Source organism: Canis lupus, chromosome X, assembly GCF_048164855.1.
Source record: "Canis lupus baileyi chromosome X, mCanLup2.hap1, whole genome shotgun sequence".
Classification (NCBI taxonomy): domain Eukaryota; kingdom Metazoa; phylum Chordata; class Mammalia; order Carnivora; family Canidae; genus Canis; species Canis lupus.
This window is the reverse complement of record NC_132876.1, coordinates 101342654-101366047: the sequence shown is the minus strand read 5'-3', so window position 1 is coordinate 101366047 and position 23394 is coordinate 101342654. Positions and strand designations below refer to the sequence as shown.

General features: G+C 38.3%; 1 long non-coding RNA gene across 1 annotated transcript; it reads right to left on the bottom strand.

The window, feature by feature from the left end:
- Positions 1-9759: 9759 nt before the first annotated feature.
- LOC140628078 (uncharacterized) lies at positions 9760-22244 on the bottom strand. Its single transcript, XR_012026493.1, has 4 exons — positions 22001-22244; positions 19706-19830; positions 11222-11290; positions 9760-9934 (listed from the first exon to the last, which is right to left on the bottom strand). It is a non-coding gene; the product is annotated as an uncharacterized lncRNA (long non-coding RNA).
- Positions 22245-23394: the final 1150 nt, after the last annotated feature.

The following is a 23394-nucleotide window of genomic DNA, read 5'->3' as shown; positions in this document are numbered from 1 at the left end:
ACAGCTAAATCACAAAAGTGTCAGAGAACTAGAGAAAGGAAAATAACATCACTTCCTAGTGATTTGTCTTATCCAGAATTATCTTCCAATTATTTACCAGTGCTTATAAGCAGATGTTGTCACTACTTAGTCCTTTCTTGTCCCAAAATTTTTATAACAAAATTCCAATAACAACTTACCTGAGTGAGCCTCTGCATCTTGCAACATGAAAGAGCTTGAATAATTCTGGTTGACTGTAAATCCATTATTCAAACACAATACCTCAGTGAAGCTTATGTTAGCATCCCATGTGGCCTACCAATGACAGAATGTTAACCTTGGCTCACAATTTGTTCATGTTTCTCTGTATCCACAACCTCAAATAGCATAATACCCCCTTTAAAAAGTAAAAAATAATAATAATAATAAGCAGAATTAAATGATATATATTTACACTATTGTGTTTAAAGAGTGTGATAAATACCAAATTTAGGACATTGGATATCTGAAGGTAGAGGGGAATGGTATAAGCAGGGGAATGCAATAGAGAAGGAGCTTGTGAGTATTTGTTGTTTCTAATGGCTGAGTAGTATTCCATTGTATACATACCCACCATTTGCTTCGACATGGATGGAACTGGAGGGTATTATGCTGAGTGAAATAAGTCAATCGGAGAAGGACAAACATTATATGGTCTCATTCATTTGGGGAATATAAAAAATAGTGAAAGGGAGTAAAGGGGAAAGGAGAGAAAATGAGTGAAAATATCAGTGAGGGTGACAAAACATGAGAGACACATAACTCTGGGAAATGAACAAGGGGTAGTGGAAAGGGAGGGGGGGTTGGGGTGACTGGGTGATGGGCACTGAGGGGGGCACTTGGCAGGATGAGCACTGGGTGTTATGCTATATGTTGGCAAATTGAACTCCAATAAAAAAAAGAAATGAAAAAAATATTACATTGTATCCATACATAGAAAACTGAAGCTGTATTCATATAAATGTCACAATCTTAGTACTGTGATGATAAGTGTTTCAAATTTCTTCTTTGTATTTCATATATTCCACATTATTCATCTTGACGATACATTATTTTGTATGGAGATAAACACATATATTTTTGAGAATACAATACTTTTGTAACTCAAAAAAAGATATACTAATATAGATAAAATTATAAAAACAATTAAAAATACTTAATTCAATACTTAAGGAAAAGTAAGATGTATTTGTTACTGATCACAAAAATATAATTATTATTCATTATTACAATACAGCTTTCAAATGTAATCCTCCTGTTGGTAATAAATGTTTTATACAATAAAAAGAAAGAAGAAGCTTGTGAATAGTAAGCTAATTTTACAGATGTCTTTTGGGGTTGGGTGATAGGTTCTTGGGTGTTCATTATGTAATAAACAAATAAAAATGATGGCCAAATATAAACAAGTAATGATAATAAATCATAAAACAATAATTATGTTTAATCAATTATTTTCAACTGAGGCTCCACAAAATTAACAAATAAATGGATGGCAAAGATATATAAATAAATGCAAACAAAAAAGGAATCAGGATTCTAGTCTTAACATACAAGTTTAAGTGGAATTCAGATCATAAGTCTTAAAGGAGACAAAGAAAGGCATTTTGTAGTTTTATTTTTTTAATTTTTTTTCATTTTGTAGTTTTAAATGATAGAATTCACAATGAAGGCATAATACTTATGAATATCTAGACATCAGATAACACAGCAAAAACATTCACAAAGCAAATATGATAAATCATAAAGGAAGAGAGAGAATAACACTGGAGGTGAGAGATATTGATTCACCTCTCTTGGGCCACAACAGATCAAGAAGACCAAAAAAAAAATCTCTAAGGAAATAGCATATCAAAATAGAATATCTAATAAAATATATAAAGCAAGCCAAATATTATAGTACTAAAGAAGAGAATACAAGTTCTTTTTAAATACCCATTCTGAAAAATCTTAACATGTTTTTTAAAATAAACAATATGTTAGTCACAAAGAAATCTTAACAAACTTCAAAACGTAGAAATAGGACAAATGATATATTGTTCTCTGATGAGAGCACAACTAGATTATCAATAGGACCAAGAAAGAAAAGGTCCTTATCTACTAAAACTTTTTAAAGAAGGAATACTAACCAAAGTTGCAGAATATCTAGAAAAGAGGCAGTTAAAATTATATATCAAGATTCCTAACTCTGGGAAACGAACTAGGGGTGGTGGAAGGGGAGGTGGGCGGGGGGGTGGGGGTGACCGGGTGACGGGCACTGAGGTGGGCACTTGATGGGATGAGCACTGGGTGTTATTCTATATGTTGGCAAATTGAACACCAATAAAAAATAAATTCATAAAAAAAGTTAAAATTTTTAAAAAAAGATTTATGGGATGCAACTGAAAAGAATACAGATAAATAATTTAAATGTTTGATTTATTTTGCTTAAAACATGAGAAAGGAATCACAAACAAAAGAAGGAAATAATAAAGATAAGAGCAGATGTCGATAGCATTATTAATTCAAAACTATCTCTTTAAGAATGACCAAAAAAAAAAAAAAGAATGACCTAGATAAACTCTGAATTAACCAAATCAAGAAAAGTGGGGAAAGCACAAATAAACAGAATATGCAATAAGCAAGGAAATTAAAATAATCCTGAAAGGCAATTTTGTTCAACTATGCATAAACAAATTCAAAATTTGGAATGAAATGGATAATTTTCTAGGAAATGTAATTCACCAAACCAATCTAAAAGAAAGCAAGCATTAGAAATGTTGGATTTCAGAGAAATTAGGGAAATTTTTATCCATTGGCAATTTCATAAAGCGCTACTGAATATACTTCCACGGGGTGAAAGTATCTCAGGTCCAGGTTCTCTAAGAAGCAGATATGCAGACAAGATTTGAAGTGTATACAGTCTATTGAAGAACTGCCCATGAGAGATACAGTGTGACGGAGCAAGAGAAGACAGGGGGAGGCTTCAGACCTCATGAACGTGGAAAGAGGAGGAGCAAGAACTGACTAGCAAGAGCCTCAGACTAGAGGGCACTTCTGAGAGAATCTTGGCCAGGTCTAGAGGAACTCAAGCATACGTTGCTCTTCTAAGAAGTCACACATCTGTCAGAAATGGCCAATTTCTAGCTTACCTGTCCCCTGCTCAGAAACATTTTTCCAGAAATTACCTTCAATCATGCCTACATGATCACTCTTCCTGTCTTTACTAGATCATTCTGATCAGCATACAAACATGCTGTATCAACTCTCATCTTATAAAAATGTTTCCTGATCTTCTCTCCCAGAACAGCCACTATCTCATTTCTGTGCTGTCTTTGGCAGCAAAACTTCTCCAAAAAAGTTGCCTATGCTTCCTGTACTTGTCTCTCCTCCAATTTTCTCTCAAAACCAACTCATTTGATCTTGTACCTCCACCACTCCAACAAAAACATACTTGTCAAGTTCACCAGTGACCTCCAAGATCTCTGAAACCAATGGTCAATTCTCAGCCCTCATCATATGTGACCTATCTACAGAGGTGTTTTCTTTCTTCTCCTTCCTCTTTATCTTCATGTATGTATATGTACATATACATTTACAAGCAATTTATATATATACATATATATATTCACTTTTTGATTCTGTCCTGCTTGTAAATTTAGATGGTTCCTAAGTCAAAGTTATAACATGTTGTACATTCAGAGAGGCCTGGTTTTTATCTGTCTCCTCACCCATTTGATCATTTCCCCTTTGATAGTCATTTTAATTGTTTAATAAACAACATTTTACATTTGAAAATAAGTAAATATGTAAATATTCATATTTCATTCCATCTCCTATAAAAGGAAGTATAGAGAACATTCTCTTCTGACCCTTCCTTCCTTCCTCTTTCTGTCCTTCACACAAGTCCTATGAATCCTTCCATAGAAATGTCTAGCAACCGTATTTGTTCATCTCCCTTTCACTCCATCTCTCCAACCTGCTACAGAGCGCTCTGTTGTACAGATGGTCCATGTTGATTCAAACAGCACATATTTGATGGCTTCTGAGTGACTTGGGTCTTTTTCTCTTACAAAGAATGCTCCAACAAACACCCTTGTGCCAGAATGACCAATCCTCCCGGTTTGCCTATAACTGATGAGTTTCCTAAAAATGTGAGGCTTCCAGTGCTAACACCAGGAAAGTCCTGAGCATATCAGGACAAGTTGCCCACCCTACTATATGGGCACATCTTTTCAAGGTGGATTGATATCCTATGAGGTTAGTTTTTTTTTTTTTTTTAATATGAGTACACGGTAAGTCTTTCTATTTGTTAACTTGTTCGTCCTTCAAGTGCACTTTAAGGTGACTTTTTCACATTGCTCTTGAACAGTTTTTGTTAGATTTAATTCTTAGGTCGTTTTTCTTTTGTGACACTATTGCAGATATATTTTCTACCATTACGTTTTCAATTGATTGTTGTTTTCATGCATTCTATAAAAGTCCTTGATTTCTATAAATCTAGTTTTGCTCCCCACCTCCACGTGTTGACCAAGCATCCAGGCACCCTTTCCTTGTAAATTTCTTTCCCCCAGGGCATCCTTGGAATTCCTTACTGGCTCCCCTCTGTCTGACCTTCCAATTAGCAAAATAGTAGAGTTGCAAGTGACATTTCTATGGAAGGATTCCACTGGAATGTAGGTACTACAAGAGCACTGCATTTTGAATTGTTCGTTCTTTAAAGAATCTCAAACACCTTGAACAGTACCTACTCTACAAGATGCCCAAGAAAGATGTGTTGACTAAGTAATGCATAAGTCCTTGACCTCCAAACATTTATCTGTCTCAACCCACTGTGCTGAGCAGTGAGGAAATTCTAAAGGCATTCACATTAAATTCAGGATCAAAGCAGAGATACTCTCATCTTCTTTATTTAACACCGTGTGGGAGATATTCACCAATGCAATGAAACAAGAGAAAGTGAAACTGAGATGAAATTATTACTATTTTCACAAGATACAATATTCTATCTGGAAAGTTCAAGAGAAACCATTGTAAAACTAGGAAATTATAAGTAGATCCAGTAGGATTATTTTTGGGAGTGGGGAATAAGACAACTTTTTAAAATAAAAGAATATATAAAAACACTTGAAAACAGAAAAGCAAAATGGGAGAACTATCCCTGCCAGATATGGACCAAAAAGACTCTGTATTTAAACCGTGCAATATTACCATAAGCAAAAAAAGACTGGAATAAGAATATTAGAAATAGACATGATTCATATACAACTTTAGAATATGAGGAGTGGCATCATCAACCAATTGTGAAAAAAATAAAATATTCAAAGAATACTGCTGGGAAAACAAGAGAACAATCTGGGGGGGGGGGAAACGTTGCATCTACAGTTTGTACTTCACATAGAGTTCATCTCAAAAAGATCAAAATTTAAACAAGCAAAATATGACAGCACAAAAGTACCAGAAGGAAACATGGGATAGTCCTTCATTGAGCCATTATATATTCAAAGATTTTTAAGTGTAAGACAATATATAGAAATGATGGATATATTTTACAAAATCAAAATATATTCTGTCTCACAAAAATAAAAATCAATGCATGAATTTAAACTGTGTCCTATTTTTAAATACAGTCACATTCTGAGATACTGGGAAAGGACTTTTTTTGTTTGTTTGTTTACTATTGTTTCATAGTATTTATTTATTTTTTTTAATTTATTTTTTTATTGGTGTTCAATTTACCAACATACAGAATAACCCCCAGTGCCCGTCACCCATTCACTCCCACCCCCCGCCCTCCTCCCCTTCTACCACCCCTAGTTCGTTTCCCAGAGTTAGGAGTCTTTACGTTCTGTCTCCCTTTCTGATATTTCCCACACATATCTTCCCCCTTCCCTTATTTTCCCTTTCACTATTATTTATATTCCCCAAGTGAATGAGAACATATAATGTTTGTCCTTCTGGGAAAGGACTTCAACATACGAATTATAAGGAAACACAATTCGGTCCACAACCCAAAGAAAAGGCTAATCTCCCCAGTATATAAAGAACCCTCCTAGGAACTCCTAGAGCATTCTCCTTCCCCTCCCCCTTATATGGTCCAGGAGAATCATTGCCAGACCATTCCCTCAGACCAAATCCACCTGGGGATTGGTTTGGCAAATAACATTTTATTAAACATAGCTACATCCACTTGTGTATATATTGACTAGAGTAGTTAAGACAGAAGCCTTATGGCCCATGATGGCTAAAATATTTACTATCCAGCCCTTTAGGGAAAATGCCTGCCAACCTCTCATCTAGGGCTCAATAAAACTGGGGGCTAGGAAACATATAGACCACTGGGGGGATAGGAGCTGCAGAGATCAGCCCGGCTGTATCATGGATACGGTGACCATAAATCCCAGTGCACCGGGGACAGGGCCTGCTTACACCTATTATTTCAGCATACATACTAATGGCATCTATCCTTCTCCTCTCAAAAGTCACCCAGATTGAACATGACATGGTCACTGTTGGGGTTGAGTTTTGAGCCCCCCAAAAGGTAGGTTGAAGTCCTAACTCCTGGTACCTGTGAATGTGATCTTAGTTGGAAATAAGGTGTCTGTAAGCATACTCAGGTTAAGATGACATCATTAGAGGTTAAGATGACATGATTAGAGGGTGCCCTAGTCCCCCTGTGTCCTTACAAAACCAGGAAAATTTGGGCACAGATACAGAGAAGAAAACAGCATGTGAAGAGGCAGAGACATCCAGACACAGAAGGAAGCTGGCCACGTGAGGACAGAGACAGTGACCCGAGCGAGCTGTCTACAAGGCAGGGGGCGCCGAGGCTGCCAGCCACGACCAGAAGCTAGAGGCAAGGAGGAATTCTCCCCTGTAGGTCTCTCAGAAAGCATAGCCCTGCCCACAGCTTGATTTTGGACTCCTCGCCTCCAGAACCGTGGGAGAATAAATTTCTGTTGTTTTAAGCCACCCAGTTTGCGGTACTTTGTCACAGCAGTCCCGGGAAATTAATACAGACACCCCCAATTAACGGGGACCTTGAACCTGAGGGAAATAAGTTATCATTCAGGGATCATTATTAGTTAGAATGTCCTGTATTAAAATGTGGAGAAGCTAGAGGTGAGGACACCAGTTAAGAGACTATAAAAATAGGAGATATCAGAATTATTTTTTAAATTTATTCATTCATGAGAGACCCAGAGACAGAGGGAGAAGCAGGCTCCCTGCGGGGAGCCCGATGTGGGACTCGACCCCAGGACCCCGGGATCACGACCTGAGCTGAAGGCAGACGCTTAGTCACTGAGCCACCCAGGCGCCACCAGAATCAATTGGGGCCTTGTAGCAAACAGGCTCAAGCCCATTTAGTGTTGTTGTTGTTGTTTTGATTGTTAGGTATTTTGCCAGTAATGAGCAGCCTCCATATACCACCAGATATTTTAAAATAAGTGATTTCATGTTATTATTCTCTTGTAAATTCTTATTATCCTGTGTGGGTTTTTTTTTTGTTGTTGTTTGTTTGTTTGTCTGTTTGTTTTTGGTGAAGTTTATATCAACCTCTGGAGGATATGTGAAATCTAAAGCCTGTTAAAAATGGAAATTTGTGCCAAAGAGGAAGGCTGATGTCAATTCTTCTTTGACATAAGCTTGTCTCACTGCCAGGTGGTATATTACAATTAACGTCTCAAACCAAATACCGCCAAACATGCAAACATTTAGTAACAAACTATCCGTAGAGTCGCATGAAGTACTATCCCTCTGATGGGAAATCCACGTGTAAGATTCACTAGAAGCACACGAACCCCATTTGGGGGCCAGGGTCGCCTGACTTCGGGAATGCCCCCCGCAGAATCTCTGTTAACCACAGGGCATTGGCTAAAACAGAACCTTGGGGGGAAGATGCCACTTAGAGGCTTTCACCTGCCCAGGCAGGGCCAGAGGTAATGCTCCTCTCTTTCTTTTTTTTTTTTTTAAGATTTTATTTATTTATTCATAAGACACACAGAGAGAGAGAGAGACACACATACACACAGGCAGAGGGAGAATCAGTCTCCCTGCAGGGAGCCTGACGTGGGACTCGATCCTGTGGCCCTAGGATCAGGCCCTGGGCTGAAGGAGGCGCTAAACCGCTGAGCCACCCGGGCTGCCCAGTGCCTCTTTTTCTAACCAGCGTCTCTACATTGAAATACCATTCATTTCACCAATGCAAAATAATTTCCGATAGCTAACGTGTAAATTAATAAACCTTCTTGTGCTGCTCTTATGTGAGACAATTGAAGCCAAAACAAGAGAGCCTACTTGAATTAGACTGGTCCAGTGCTAATTAGCCACACCTGAAGTATGAATGCTTAATTAGTGCATTTCAAAGTTAACCGAGAGTATAGGTAGGATTAAACATCATTTTCTATGCCAAGGTTTTCAAAAGAAAATTAGAGGCTGTATGGCAGATCTGAGGTAAGGGTGTAAGAAGGTGGCTTTCTCTAAATTGACCTTAATTCTCTGGAAGCAGAGCAGAGAAATAGGCTTAAACTGAGATTTCATTGATAGGCTCTGATAGGCTCTGAGGTTTGCTACCATTATGATAACCATCTGTGCAAGTGTGTGTGTGGGATCCTACCTGAAAGTCACGCTCAGCATCCTGTGGAGCAGCCTTCCAATTTCAACAGGAGGGTATTGATAACTGTTGGGGGACATCATCAAGAGGATGTGATTGCCAGCAGACCGTGGACCTGGAGCTGGATCTAGGCAACCAGAGGCGCCTCCCTTCCCGCCTGTGTTGTTGGAATGTGCTTCCACTGGCCTTTCCCCCACCTACCCACCAGGAGTGGTCTGCCTCTTTCTCTGGTCACTTCCTGCCCTCTGCATGGGGTAGCTGTTTCAAATTACACCCAGGAAGCTACTGCGGTTGTGAACTAACAGTCATGTACATGCAAGAACCATTTTTGTATATTTTAAAATTATTCTTAGCGATCTCTGCCCCCTGTGTGTGTGTATAAAGTCTTCTGTGTTTGCTACAAAAGTTAAAAGTATTTGTTTGTGTTGGTATTCTTTGTGATCATATTTATTGAGATAACTATTTTGAACTTTCTTCTGGCTTCTACTACTGAAGATCGGAATCTTTGAAAATATATAAAAATTCTATTTCATACCAGACATAACTTGAGATGTGATCATTTTATTAATTTATCTCTTCTATTACAGCATGCTGTGAAATTTCCACACTCCATTTAATTTCCATAGGCATCTGTTCACATGTAAATAACTCCCAGGATACTGAACTTTCTTTGATGATTTACCCCAATTTGAAACTAATTATTATACATTCTTAATTGTGAGATTTAGTTACATGAAAAAGATGGTTTGCCTGATTTTAATTCAGGATTTGTATCACCTGTATTTCAGTACAGACTGATGTCCTATGCCACTTTTGATAAGACAGAGTGATTATTACTTGCTATTAGCTAAGTAGACTGAATTTGAGAAACATCTTTATATTTTGGGTGTTTGGTTTTAACTTGGGGATTGTACGTGGGACCAAGTTACAGCAAAAATTCTTATGGGAATGATTTTAAGTTCTAGAAGGCAGAGTCATATTTCTAGGAGACAGAAAATTATACTTGTAGAATGATGGGCTCAGGGGACGGTGCAGAGATGGCAAAGAGGCAGTGGAGTATCATGGAAAAAGCCCTAAGAATTTAGAGTGAGAATTAGAAGACCATTGCTATTTATTAACTGTTTAATCGTACGCAATCCACTTACTTTTGAGACCCAGCATCCTTTTATTTCAGGGTGGGGTAATCATTCCTTGCTGAGCTCCCAGGATTGTTGTGAAGTCTGATGAGATAACATGTAACATCAGTTCCATTTCTTCTTCACTGTTTCCTCCATATTTTGAGCTCAACCTTCGACTCTTCCATTGATTACTCTGTTATTCTCCCTTCTTATCTCGAAGGAAAGAGAAGTAGGAGATTAACACACTAACAAACACATGAAAACAAGGACTGATAATAATTTATGACCATCTTTCCTCAAGTACATTTACACTTTAAAACATTTTGCCTAAATTGAGCAAGTCTATAGTGGCAGATTGTTCAAATTCCACCAGAAAGGGAGTTGGTTCTTTGAGAACAAGTGTGTACCTCAAATCACACCACCAAATCATGAATTCAAAAGCATTGTTCCCACTTTTAACATAATAGAAACCAGCCATTTTTATTTTCTATTATTATGTATTTCTTTTTTTTTTCTTTCAAGATTTTATTTAAATTCAAATTAATTAACATATAATGTAGTATTGGTTTCAGGAGTAAAATTTAGTGATTCATCACTTGCATATAACTTCCAGTGCTCATTACAACAAATGCCCTCCTTAAGGCCCATATTTATGTATTTATTTTAAAGCAATACTCAAAAGTCAAGATTTAAGACAAAAATTCCATGCATGTAGTTGTTCCAGGTATTAGCTAACTTTTTTCGGTTAAGGACCATGTAATAAGTACTTCAGGCTTTGTGAGCTATATGATCTTTGTCACAGCTAAGCATTCAACTAAACATTGTAGCTCCAAAGTAGCCTTAGATGATATATAAATGAATGGACATGGCTGTATTCCATTAAAAGTTTACTTACAAAAACAGGCTATGAGCCAGATTTGGCCCATAAGTCAGTTTTTCTGACACCTATAGTATTCCATCCACTCCTACATCCTTCCCTTTTTTCCTTATCACACAAAAAGTAGGTTTTGCAGAAGAAATATTGAACCCCATAGCTTTATCGTTACTTCCCAGTTTGCATCTGGCCCCAACTAGCATGAAGAATTTTCTTGGCCTTATGTTCCATATGCTCAGTGTCTAATGCAAGCATAATGCCCACGAGCTGTCCTACAACTGCCTAAAAAAATGATCAGGGACAAACATAAACAAATCTTTTCCTCTGCCTCTGTTCAGTGAAAGCTCAGGATCTTGGATGCAAGGGTGGGAAACGCTTATAAACCCTGCTTAGAAGTTTGATAGTTCTATTCTTTCTCTGGCCAAAATGAAGATACTTATGAATGTGTGCTTCCTGTACGTTTGAAACCTCAGAGTTCAGTGCACCAGCACTTAGTGAGAACCAACTGCCTGCAGAATTGTATGGGAATGCAAAATTAGAGGCATGCTCCCTCAAGGATCCAACAGCCTGCTTGGGGAAGCAGAACACACACACATAAGAAAAATACTAAACAACACTTACAAAGCCAAACGTCAGAGAAGTACATCTTTATAAAGTAGAGGCTGACAGCATCAGTGCTTAGAGGTGACTCTATACAGGAAGGATCAGAGTTAGGTAAGATATTCTAGAGGAAATAAGGTGGAATGACATTTTCCCCCTCCCATAACTCTTCCCAAAACAGAAGAGAAAAATCTTTCAGGAGAAAGGAGTGCCAATTTCCTTTGCCAACGACGCTTACCTTAAGTCCAAGGGTGGTAAGAACCCCGAACTGCTGAGAAGGAGGTGACGTATCAGGATCAATAGTAACGTCTTACTTACAAACAGATTTATTTTCGAATTTCATATATATTTCAGTTGGATCAAAAAATGGATTGGCTGGTCAACACACAAAGCCTATTTAATCCCCAGATCCCATGCTCCCTATTTGTTGACACTCAGTATGCATTTCAACATCTACATGAGATTATGAGAGTCTATAAATTGTATTTGTAATATAACTTGCAGCTTTTTCCTCACACTATGAGTTTTTAACATTATATTGAGCTCATTGAACACAATGAGAATTTTGTAATTCTCATATGTAAACACTGAGCAAAAAATATATTGAAGGAGGGGTGCCTGAGTGGTTCAGTTGGTTAAGCATCTGACTCTTGGTTTCGCCTCAGGTTATGATCTCAGGGTTGTGGGATCAAACTCTGCATCGGGCTCCATGCTCAGCTTGGAGTCTGCTTCAGATTCTCTTTCTCTCTCTCTCTCTCTCTCTCTCTCTCTCTGAATCCCTCTGCTGCTCCCCTACTGATGCTCTCTGTCTCTCAAATAGATAAATATTTTAAAATAGAGAGATATGAACATACATTCTAGGAACTTTGGATATTAGAACTTTATATTCTACTGGCTTTTCTTTTATAATGAAGAATTTTTTTAAGCTTTTCCCAACTACCGAATTTGACTATGCCATGTTTTGCCTTTTTTTGTTTGTTTGTTTGTTTTCACCAGAAACCTGCCTGACATAGAATGCAATTTAATACCCAGAGTATGTGGATGGGTTAAACTCTTGAGAGGCCTTCCTCATCCTTGCAACTAAGGGATAGAAGAAGGATCAAATGAGCTCTTGGGTTTTTGGAATTCTCCCAAACCTTGATTCTGAAATCGTCCTCTATCCAACCAGTAATTTATAGTACTTTCTATTCCTGACACTGACTATAAATTTATTGGAACCCTGTCTCTAAATTGTTGTGTCTTCCTCCTGTGAAGTTTACATGTAAGATGTGGTAGGAACATCCAAAAGGACTGAGCCATGAGACTTTATTGAGTTTACAGAACAACTTGTCTGAACTATTTTTATGCCTGCTGACTAATAAATAGTTGCTTGCAAATGTTTGATGTCAGTTGAATTCATCTTCACACTTGCTTTTCAACCAAATGTGTGGTGGAGGAGCACATGGGTGGCTCAGTCAGTGAAGCGTCTGCCTTCGGCTCAGGTCATGATCTCAGGGTCCTGGGATCAAGCACCACATGAGGCTCCCTGCACAACAGGGAGTCTACTTCTCTCTCTCCCTCTGCCTGCCACTCCCCCTCCTTGTTCTCTCTCCCTCTCTCTCAAATAAATACATTTTTAAAATCCTTAAAAATATGTATTGTGGTAAAATATACAAAATGTAAAACTTAATATTTATCATTGTATAATTCAGTGGCATTAATCATATTCACATTGTTGTACAACCATCATCACTATCTATTTCCAGAATTTTTTCATCATTTCAGACAGGAACTTTATACCCATTAAAGAATAACCCCTCATTTCTCCTTCCCCATTCCCTGGTAACTTCTATTCTATTTTCTGTCTTTATGAATTTGTGTTTTCTAGGTATATCATATAAATGGAATCATACAATACTTGTCCTCTATGTCTTATTCCACTTAGCACACTCTTTTCAAAGTTTATCCATGTTGAAGCATATATTAGAATCACATATCGGGCAGCCCGGGTGGCTTAGCGGTTTAGTGCCGACTTCAGCCCAGGGTATGATCCGGGAGACCTAGGCTTGAGTCCCACATCAGGCTCCCTGCATGGAGCCTTCTTCTCCCCTGCCTGTCTCTCTCTCTCTCACTCTCCCTCTGTGTGTGTGTGTGTGTGTGCGTGTGTGTCTCATGAATAAATAAATAAATTCTTTTTTAAAAAAAGAATCACATATCTTTTTATGGCTAAATAATATTCCTACATAATAATAATATATAATAATATAATAATAATTTCTACATAACACAGTTTATCCATTCAGCTATTGATGGACATTTGGGTTGTTTCTACCTTTTGGCTGTTGTAAATATGCTGCAGTGAACATTGGTGAACAAGTAGCAAACTTAACTTTATGATAAAATTCCTGTTAGTGACACAGTAGGGGAATAGCTTCTTGCCTTCACCCTTAACTAATGGCAGCCACAAATATCTACCTTAAACATTGTAAAGTTGAACATGACTAAATAGACTTTGGTTGGATCATAATACTCAGTTTCCTCATCTGTAAAATTGTCATACTAATAGTATCTACCTTATAGGGTATTAGGAAGATTAAGGGAGTTAATTTGCCTAAAGTGCTTAGAAATGTATCAGTCACTGTGTAAGCATGAAACAAATATAGCTCTTACTATTAGTAGCATCATCATCCTTCATCTTTTAGGGACACATTATCTTGCTGCTACTATAATTGTAATTTACCACCCCCGTTTAACATTCTATCCAGGTCTGCCCTAAGTTCTAACACGTTCTGTTCCAGTCATCCACCTCCTCCATCAAAATTCTCCTCCCATGTGGCTGATCTTTTCAAGATGAGAAGGAGTGTGACTTTATTGACCCATTTAACACTGATATGTAAATTACTGGCAGAGACTAACCATAGACATCCTTATGATTCATACCTTGTTGTGTCTCAGACTTGCAGACTTGTGAAAATACAGAAAGCTGCAACAACTCCAATAGCTACTACAATACTTCCCTTTATCACACTTTCAATAGTGACAAAACTCATGACGTCCCCTCAACAAAGAGAGAATTTAAAGACAGTTATAGTTTCTGGTGGTCAGGGGAATCATAAACTTCTAAACCAATGCAGAACAGAAATGTAACCGAAGGTTGTGTTTTAGAATACAATTTAATGTTTAATAACAGTTCACAAAGAATATAGGAATAAAATAGAAGGTTAACACAATTATTTTTCTTACAAGAGATGAAATATATTTTATCCTTCTATTTAGGTTTAATAATCAATGTAAAACTTGTAACTGTAATGTATCGATGTTATTATATTCAAAAATTAGCTGGGCTTTGCTCTAAGACTAATATCCATAAATAAATTTTAAAAATACCAAACACACAAGAGTAATAATTTTAAAAATCCCTTGGAATACATAAATTAGATGACTATTAAAAATTCCAGAAAATGATTTCACCAGTGGCTTCCTTAAATAATATGCTTGCTTGGTGCATTTTAAGATTTGTTTTTACTAAAATCTGATTAATGTTTATTGCATCGAGATTCAGTTATCTATATATTTTTATGTAGAATTTAAGGTTGGTTCAATAAATCTTTTTTTCCTACTCAGTGAACAGTATACAACAATAGATATTAAAGTTGGTGGGTCTGATTATCTTTTTCTTTTTTTTTTAATTTTTATTTATTTATGATAATCACAGAGAGAGAGAGAGAGAGGCAGAGACACAGGCAGAGGGAGAAGCAGGCTCCATGCACCGGGAGCCCGACGTGGGATTCGATCCCGGGTCTCCAGGATCGCGCCCTGGGCCAAAGGCAGGCGCCAAACCGCTGCGCCACCCAGGGATCCCATGATTATCTTTTTCAAGTCGTATTATCAATTTGTTAACAATTCTGTGCTAGGGATGAGGATGAATGCAACTGAAGTAATAGTGTTTTAGGGCTGTAAATCAGGAAACCTCAGTTCTAAGGCTTACTAAACCACTAACTAGCAGTTCAAACTTTGGGGGAACCTGGTTTCTGTAAATGACTCACTTGGATAGCCACTAATGGCCCTTATTGTTAATAAAACCTACATGAAACAATCAAGTCGAATCCTGTATGGTGAGAGCAAATGGCTAGAAATAGAGATGCGAATTTGTAAAACTTGGTCCTGGCCACAAGAAGTGCTGATTTCATAGGCAGCAGATACTGTCACCAATGGGCCTATATTCCCTCAGGCCTTCCCAATGAGGTGCACCCAGGCCTGACTTCCAGCTGCCAACACATGCATCTCCTTGCACGAGGGCTTGCTTGGCTACTAGAGTCCACTCTGTTCCTGGCAACAGTTGGCTAGAAACACTAGAGAATTAGAGCACATCCTGAATCATCAACCCATAATTGATAAAAGTTATTGTATATGTATTCGAGCTCTCCCACTTCTTAGATGGATTAACCACCCTTGCCCCTGGGTTGGGCTAACACCTAGACCTAGACACAGTACAGTGAGCCACAGAATTCCCCAACATGGTTAATCACCGCTTATAGTAGTACTTAATTTGACAATATATCTTTTATTGGCTGCCCTCCCTATCAGCCTCATCTTCACCTTTCAGTGTTTCCTGGGGACACCTAACAGAGAGACCACATACATGCAATCAAATCCTTACTCTAGGTTCTTCTTCTGAGGAAGCGAAAACTAAGCGGTAAGTGTTTACATGACCCTGGCCTTACCCCTCTTCTATCCCCAAAACTTGTCTGCAAACTTGCTCTTTCCAGGCGCTGTTCTATGAGGCTCCTTGGCCCCCTCTTGTCTTCAGAATTGCTGCTAGGCCCAGGCAAGATAGATATGTTATTGTTATCATCTTGCAGGTGAATTGTGTACATATATATGCTTTTATCACTAACTTTACCAAAGCTGTGCATACCTTAAATTCTGAAACTGTATCATCTTTGTCTTTATATTTCTACTGCCTAACATTGTATCTGGCACATACGGAATTTCATGATATGACCTCTCCTGCCTAGAAGACTTTCCATTTCTTCATCTTTTAAGTGGTCCCCCGTATTTATGATTTAAGATTCAGTCTGCTGTCTCCTTAATGAAATTGTCACCAACTGCTACCCACTGAATGATGCACTCTCTGTCATATGATCCTGTGTAGACATTGAGAACATCCACTTCTTGAATATAACTTCATATTGTTAGATATTGGCTTTTCTACTTTCCCTTTTCCCATATTTTCTATATTAGCTTCTCTATTTTTCTTTAAGCTTCTTGAAGGGAGGGATTTGGCTGTATTCCTTTCTGTTTACCCATGCCCCTAGCACAATGCCTTACCCATAAAAGCGCTATTGAATATATAGAGCAGAAGGTCACTATTGGTTTTACTAGGAGTTCATACCTCCTGTGACTCCCACATTCCACAAATTTGTGCAACCACCATTAGGGACAAAAGAAATAGTCTCAACAAAACAAAATATGTACAGTGACTATAATCCGTATATTTAGAGCAGAAATTTCTTTGCCCTGATCTGATCTATGAAAAGCTACAGACCAACAGCTATCTGCAATTAACTTAATAAACTGGTGTTGAGCTATGAGGTGCTATGATTACCAAAAATCAAATATATTTATTCCCATATCATTACAGAGAAAGTTAGGTGTATGAAACCAGAAAGAGTTGGTGGCCACGAGTTTTGGCTCTTTAGGCTGATCTCATTGGTCATATTATAGTGTCCTTTCATATACCTCCCTCTATACACTGAATTCTTCAGACTGTCTCCATAAAATATTCTTAAATAATATAAAGCAAGTCAGAAATTTGTCTTGAAATAACTGACGACTCATCTCTTCAAGTTTTGCAAGGACATATTTATACTTGGCACATACTATAAATAACAGCTGGTAAGTTTGCCACAACCATTTTTCACTCACTTCTGTTTTCTCCCACATTTATTCTTCTGCCCATATTCAGTCTCATTTAAACTCAAGTACCAGTTTAGAGTTTGCCCTGGGTTGTGTCTGTTGACTTGTTCTGTGTTTGAAATACTCTTTCTAACACATTATGGAAAGAGTAATATTTGGCTACTTTCATAAAATTACTGTTTTATAAGAAGGTACATACTTATAGGCAAAAATATCAATAGTTTACAATAAATCAAAGGGATAGATTTTGGACTTGTAGACCCCAAGAGAAGGGAAGTTCTAGTTTTAGCAAAAGAATTTCCAAAGTATCCACAAAGTCTATAGAGATGAACAAACAAAAACACTTTCACCATGCTTTGGAAACTTGGAATCTTGTGAAATGGATAAAAGATGTAAAGTTGAATATAAGAGCATGGAGTCTGGGAGAAGTCCAGCACATCAGAGGTATGAACTCAAGAGTGGAGAAGTAAAAGAAAAGCGTAAATTCTGATAGGGAGCCTCTGGGAAGTTCCATGACACTTAAGTTGGATGCAAAGGCATCCCAGAGGGTGGTAAAGGCCCATTATGGAACTGTGCCCTGAAAGTTATAGAAATTATGAGCCATGGCTTACCCATTTTGATCCTCTCCTTCTGTTTCACCAACCCCATACCTATTCTTAGCTAGGTAGCCCTGGACACTATTTCTGTAATGTTTCCACTACATGTTGTGAATTATTTCACTGTGGTTATTATCACATGATATTTTTCCCTTCATGAGTCCATCTTACATCTCTCTGAGGGCAGGAACAAAGTCTTTTTATTTTGTATACTCAAACCTATCCTAAGACAAACACTAAATAAATATTACAATAAGACCTGGGGTATTAGCTTAATGTGAAGAAATGAGTTGAGAAGTAGAATTAAAATTTGATGATATAAATCTGGAAGTCTTTGGATACTCCTCTAAGATTGACCTTTTTCTAAAAACAACAGGAAAATATGCTAATATTAGTTTCTGTTGATGTACCGGGACATTTACATAAGTTCACTCATTCAGTCCTCACAACCATCCTGTTAGGCTGAGCATTATTATCTCCATTTAGCAGATTATGAAACCATGGTTGGGGGTTAAATCTGGTAACTTGTTGAAGAACCTAGTAAGTGACAGGCACTATTATGGATGCTGCAGATAAATTGACCACTGAGACAAACCAGGCTGTCACACTCTCTGAGCTTATGTTCCAGTTGAATGAGACTGAGTTTAAACAAAACCACCAAAAAATAAACAAGGGAATTCATACATAGTGATCAATGGCCTAAAGGAGAATAAAATGAGCTGATGTCATAGGGAGTGGGTGGGGGTGATGCAAAAGTCTGCCTTACTTGGTGGATCGTGACATTCCTAATGTAACACTCTGATCCTATGTTATTCAGAAGATGGAAGTGACCAAGTATGAGTTTTGGAAGTGATAATGTGGAGGATTATTAGCAACAGTATGGATTAGGAGAGAATAAATGATCATCCAAAATAAGCCTTTGGAAAGTGGATGAGGAGAAGCAATCATTGTAAGAGAAACCACTGATAGGTTCTAGAGAGAGTTAAAGTGATTTGACATAAAGAATAGGAAAAGGGTAGAGGTGATGGTGATGACGATGATGATGATGATAGCAATGACAAGTCTTGAAGATTTACCCAGTACATATCCAAAGCTATACAGTTCTCTTTGATGGAAAGCTAATATTTAATCACTATAAAAATGTTTTGCAAAATGTGGGACTGCACCACAAGATATTCAAGAAGATTTGAGGTGGTATTTAAGATAATTTAAATTGCAGTGAGAAAGGCATTGAAGAAAGGCAAAGAATCACATAGGAAAAATGCTATTTCCATTTAAATCTCTTTCAATCCCTCTAATTATGTCAAGAAGAAATTCTCAATTTGAGCTATTTGAGCTATTTTGACTTAACACCTCTCTAACATTTGCTAATCTCCTTTTTTAAACAAAGAGTGAGCAGGCCTTATGTTCAGAGCCTTCAGCAGCCAGCAGTATCTAGCTGAAATTTAAAAGTTTATTTTCATTGTATTTATTTTTACAGTTACCCTCTATTTATGGTCAGTGATACTAGTTTACCACTTATGGTTGTGATATGTCCTCAACTTTTCTAATAAATTTAATTAAATAAAAGAATGAATGGATTAAAAGAAAAATATTAAGGAGATAGTAATGCAGTAAATTTGAGAGTGCAGCAAAAATGTTGAAGGTGATAGAAGACTAGAACTTGACGATACTACAATAAGTTACAAAAGCCACCTAGAATTGGGTGAAAGGTTTTGAGGTTTTGAGACACACCTACCGAAAAAAAATATATGGTCACTTAGGAATCTTCAGAAGACTGGATCTCTGGATAACTTAGTAGTTCATAGACTATAATAGATTCTACTTTATGCATATTGAATTTTAGATGACACTAAAATATTCTCAAGAAGGCTGGCACTCAGAAGTACATTCACTAAAACCTAAAACCTAGATCTGGGGCTAGGCTTATTGGTTTGGAAGTCTCACTAGTTTTTCACTGTATAAGAAATTACTGCAAACTTAGTGGCTTGAGATAACACAAATATATTACCTCACAGTTCTGAACATCAGAAGTCCAGGTAGACTTTTCTGTAGGCAGTCTCAGAAGGCTGAAATCAAGGCTGGGCTTTTTTCTGAGAGGTTCTGAGGAAGAAGCTGCTTCCAACATCATTCACACTGTTTGAGGAACACAATTCCTTGAGGTTATGGGACAGAAGTTCTTGTTTTCTTGGCTGTTGGCTGGGAGTTGCTCTTAGCAACCAAAGACCACTCTCAGTCCTTGCTAGGGGCACCTCAAAGCCAACAGCAGAGAACCACTCTCACATGAATCCCTCTCACATTTTCAATCTCTCTGACTTTTTTACTGCCATCAACCAGAGAAAACTCTGCTTTCAAAGGCCTGATGTGAATAGATCCGTGGTTGGGCCCACCCAGATACTCTGTACTTTAAGGTCAGCTCATTAATAACCTTAATCATATCTACAAAATCCCTTTTGACATGTAACCTAGCATAATCAAGGGGGTAACATGACCAAAGGGAGCAGAGATGAAGGGAACCATTTTATAATTCTGATTACCACGGAAGTCATCTATATACAAATGCATCCGTGTATCCATTTATTAATTCAGCAAACATTTACTGAGTATCTATTATACTACCAAGCACTTTGGTTGTCATTTGTGTATTTAACCATGGGAGAACGTTTCTCATACCTTTGATATGGAACATAATGTTCAAACCAACACTCTTTGCCAACAGGATATAAGTGCAACACTGAGAGTCTGTTATCATACACCCCTTGCACCACTCAGATCCACTTGTACCCACATTCGGTTTATTCTGTCCTGGCACTGCTTCTTCAAAATGATGGTCAGTCATCATTTCTTTTAAAATTTTAAAAGTAAAGTTTTTCAACAGGAACATCACACTGTTGTAGTTGATTTTGAAGCCAGAATTAGATTTGTCATTTCTTTCCTCTATCAACATTCCTGACTCACATTACACTGACTGGCACAAGTGCTGGTTTAGGTTTCCTGCTCTATAGAGTCTGGGTCATGGTTACCTTGTCCTTTTTATTTATTTTTTATTTATTTTTTTTAAAGACTTCTAATTTTTTTTTATTTATTTATGATAGTCACAGAGAGAGAGAGAGAGGCAGAGACACAGGCAGAGGGAGAAGCAGGCTCCATGCACCGGGAGCCTGATGTGGGATTCGATCCCAGGTCTCCAGGATCGCGCCCTGGGCCAAAGGCAGGCGCCAAACCGCTGCGCCACCCAGGGATCCCTGTCCTTTTTAGCCCATTGTTGAGGCAACTGCCTGTTTACTGTTATCACTGGGCAGGGAAGCATCAACGGGCATTCTGTGAGTCTTTTGAGTTCTACAAATACTCCTCTCTGTTTTTATTATGTAGCAATAACCCTATCTGCTCATGTTCATCAGGGTCTAGCACTTATTTTGAGTGGCAGGGGTATAGTGGGCTGAATAGTGGTCCCCATATATATCAGCTCCTAATCCCCAGAAACTATAAATGTTACGTTACATGGGGAAAAGTCTTTGTGGATGCTATTAAGTTAAGGATCTTGACATGGAGAATTATCCTGAATTATCCCAGTTGGCTCTAAATGCAATTACATGTGATAAGAGAGAGGAAAAAGTGTTTGGCACACAGAGAAGAAGGTTGTGTAACCATGGAGGCAGATTGGAATGATGTGCCACAAACCAAGGAATGCCAGCAGCCACCAGAAGCTGGAAGAGACAAGGAAAGGATTTTCCCCCAAAGCCTCCTGGGAGAACACAGCTCTGCCAACACCTTGAATTTGGCTTACTGATTTCAGACGTCTGTCCTCCAGAACTGAGAGAATAAAATTTCTGCTGTTTTAAGCCACTGAGTTTGTGGTAATTTGCTACAGCTGGCATTAAAAAAAACTAGTACAGTGGACCAGTGTAATCTACTTGTCACCAAGTGGCTAGTTGTACTCCTTTAAGGATGGTACCACATGGAGGGTGCGTCGTTGTTCTCTGCTGCTGATGGGATCGATGTTCAGAAGCAGCAATAGCTAAATCAGCTTGGATGAGAAAGGCCTATGCTGCTGCACCAATATGCAGCCTTCATCCTGCCACCATGGCTACATCAATCAGAGGCTATTGTGTGATGGTAAAACTGCCAGGGGATCCGAGGATAGAGGCTGGCTGATACCCACTGGACAATTATCCTATTTCCCTGATACTTCAGTGCCTTTTCTGCAGTGAATGCTCTCTGAGAGGCATTGGCATGTAAACCAAAGATTAACACACTTTGTGTATGCCCACTCCCGTAGGTATATTCACATGCCTTTTCACCTGACCTTCTCTGTCTTTGTTCTTCTCATCTTCCTCCCTCCAAGGGCCTTGGCCAACCAACCGGACGTTTTGCCACTGCCAAGGACTCCTTAGAGTCTTAGCTGAGGCCTCATATCCTCATATCCCTCCACACAAGTTAGTGAGCAGGTGTATTGCCCAAAGTTCTGGAACAATTTCATCTCTCTCATTTAAGGCAACCCCTCAGTGGGGCTTTGATGCGGCAGCAGTTCATTTCAGCTTGTACCAACATATCATGTTGGTACATAACATGTACCAAGACAGAAGTTTTCCTCCTTTGTCAGCTCATCAATGAGAGTACCCTATGAGGTCATGAAAGAAATGTCAGCACAGAAGTAGGTGACATGGGGTTTGGACTACTTGTTTATATAACTTCTGGGTACCTTATTGGGAAACATCATGCACTAGAGAATTCTCTGGTTTTCCATAATGCTCACTACTCTAAGCCTTTTCATGACACTTTTAAGATTCTGCTGAGGTATTTCCAGTAACCTCACCTGTTTCCTATAGGCTATTGTTTCTAAGCTTCAGAGAACCATCTCACCTGAGTTTTAGGATTGGCTCCAGTGTCCTTGCCAGGACATTGAATTCTGATTCAGAAGAGGACCTCAAAAAAAATCTCTTCTATCCATCCTTAAGTTTGGCAATTCTCTCTCTAGTCGAGCAGCCACAAGATCCTTTCCCAGGCATGCTTTCCTATTTCCTACTGGTATATACCTATCCGGTATGGCAGAAACAGAACTCTCTAGCTTGAGCCATGCTGAGTCTTGACCATAGTTATTGGTAAAAGCAATGAATGTTTAAAAGAAAAAAAGAAGGTCTGTGGGCTCAAGATTTTTGAAGTGCTTATTCTCAAATGCCCCCAACCCATTTGCTAGGGTTCTACTCTTTCCCTTTCAGGGTTTATCGGTAGCATAGAAGATTTGCTGGGAATATGTATTCACCTTCTTTTGTAACTCTACCATTTTTACAACCAAATCTTGGTAGTGATGCTCAGCACATTCTGCCCTCTGCCTCTGGGGTATGAGAATCTCCTATTAAGCTGCCGAGTCACGCTATTCCACACTATGCCCCCAGTTGACAGTTGACAGACCTCAGCTTGCAATTTTCTTTCTTCAGGATTCCAGTCACAGCTACCAACAGCCATCGAAATCCACAATCCTTATAATTGCCTTTCCCCCCATCTCACTAGGGTATTCAAGCTCTTGTACCTGTATGCTCTCCCAGTCCACCACATGCGCAAGTCTTAGTAATCATGATGTTACAATAGATCACGGGTTAACAACAATACCCCTCTCACCACCATCACTGGATATTTGTTACCATCTAGCCAGCAAGTGTTCTAATTCCAACATCCCACCCTGAGGTTCTGCTTCCTAGG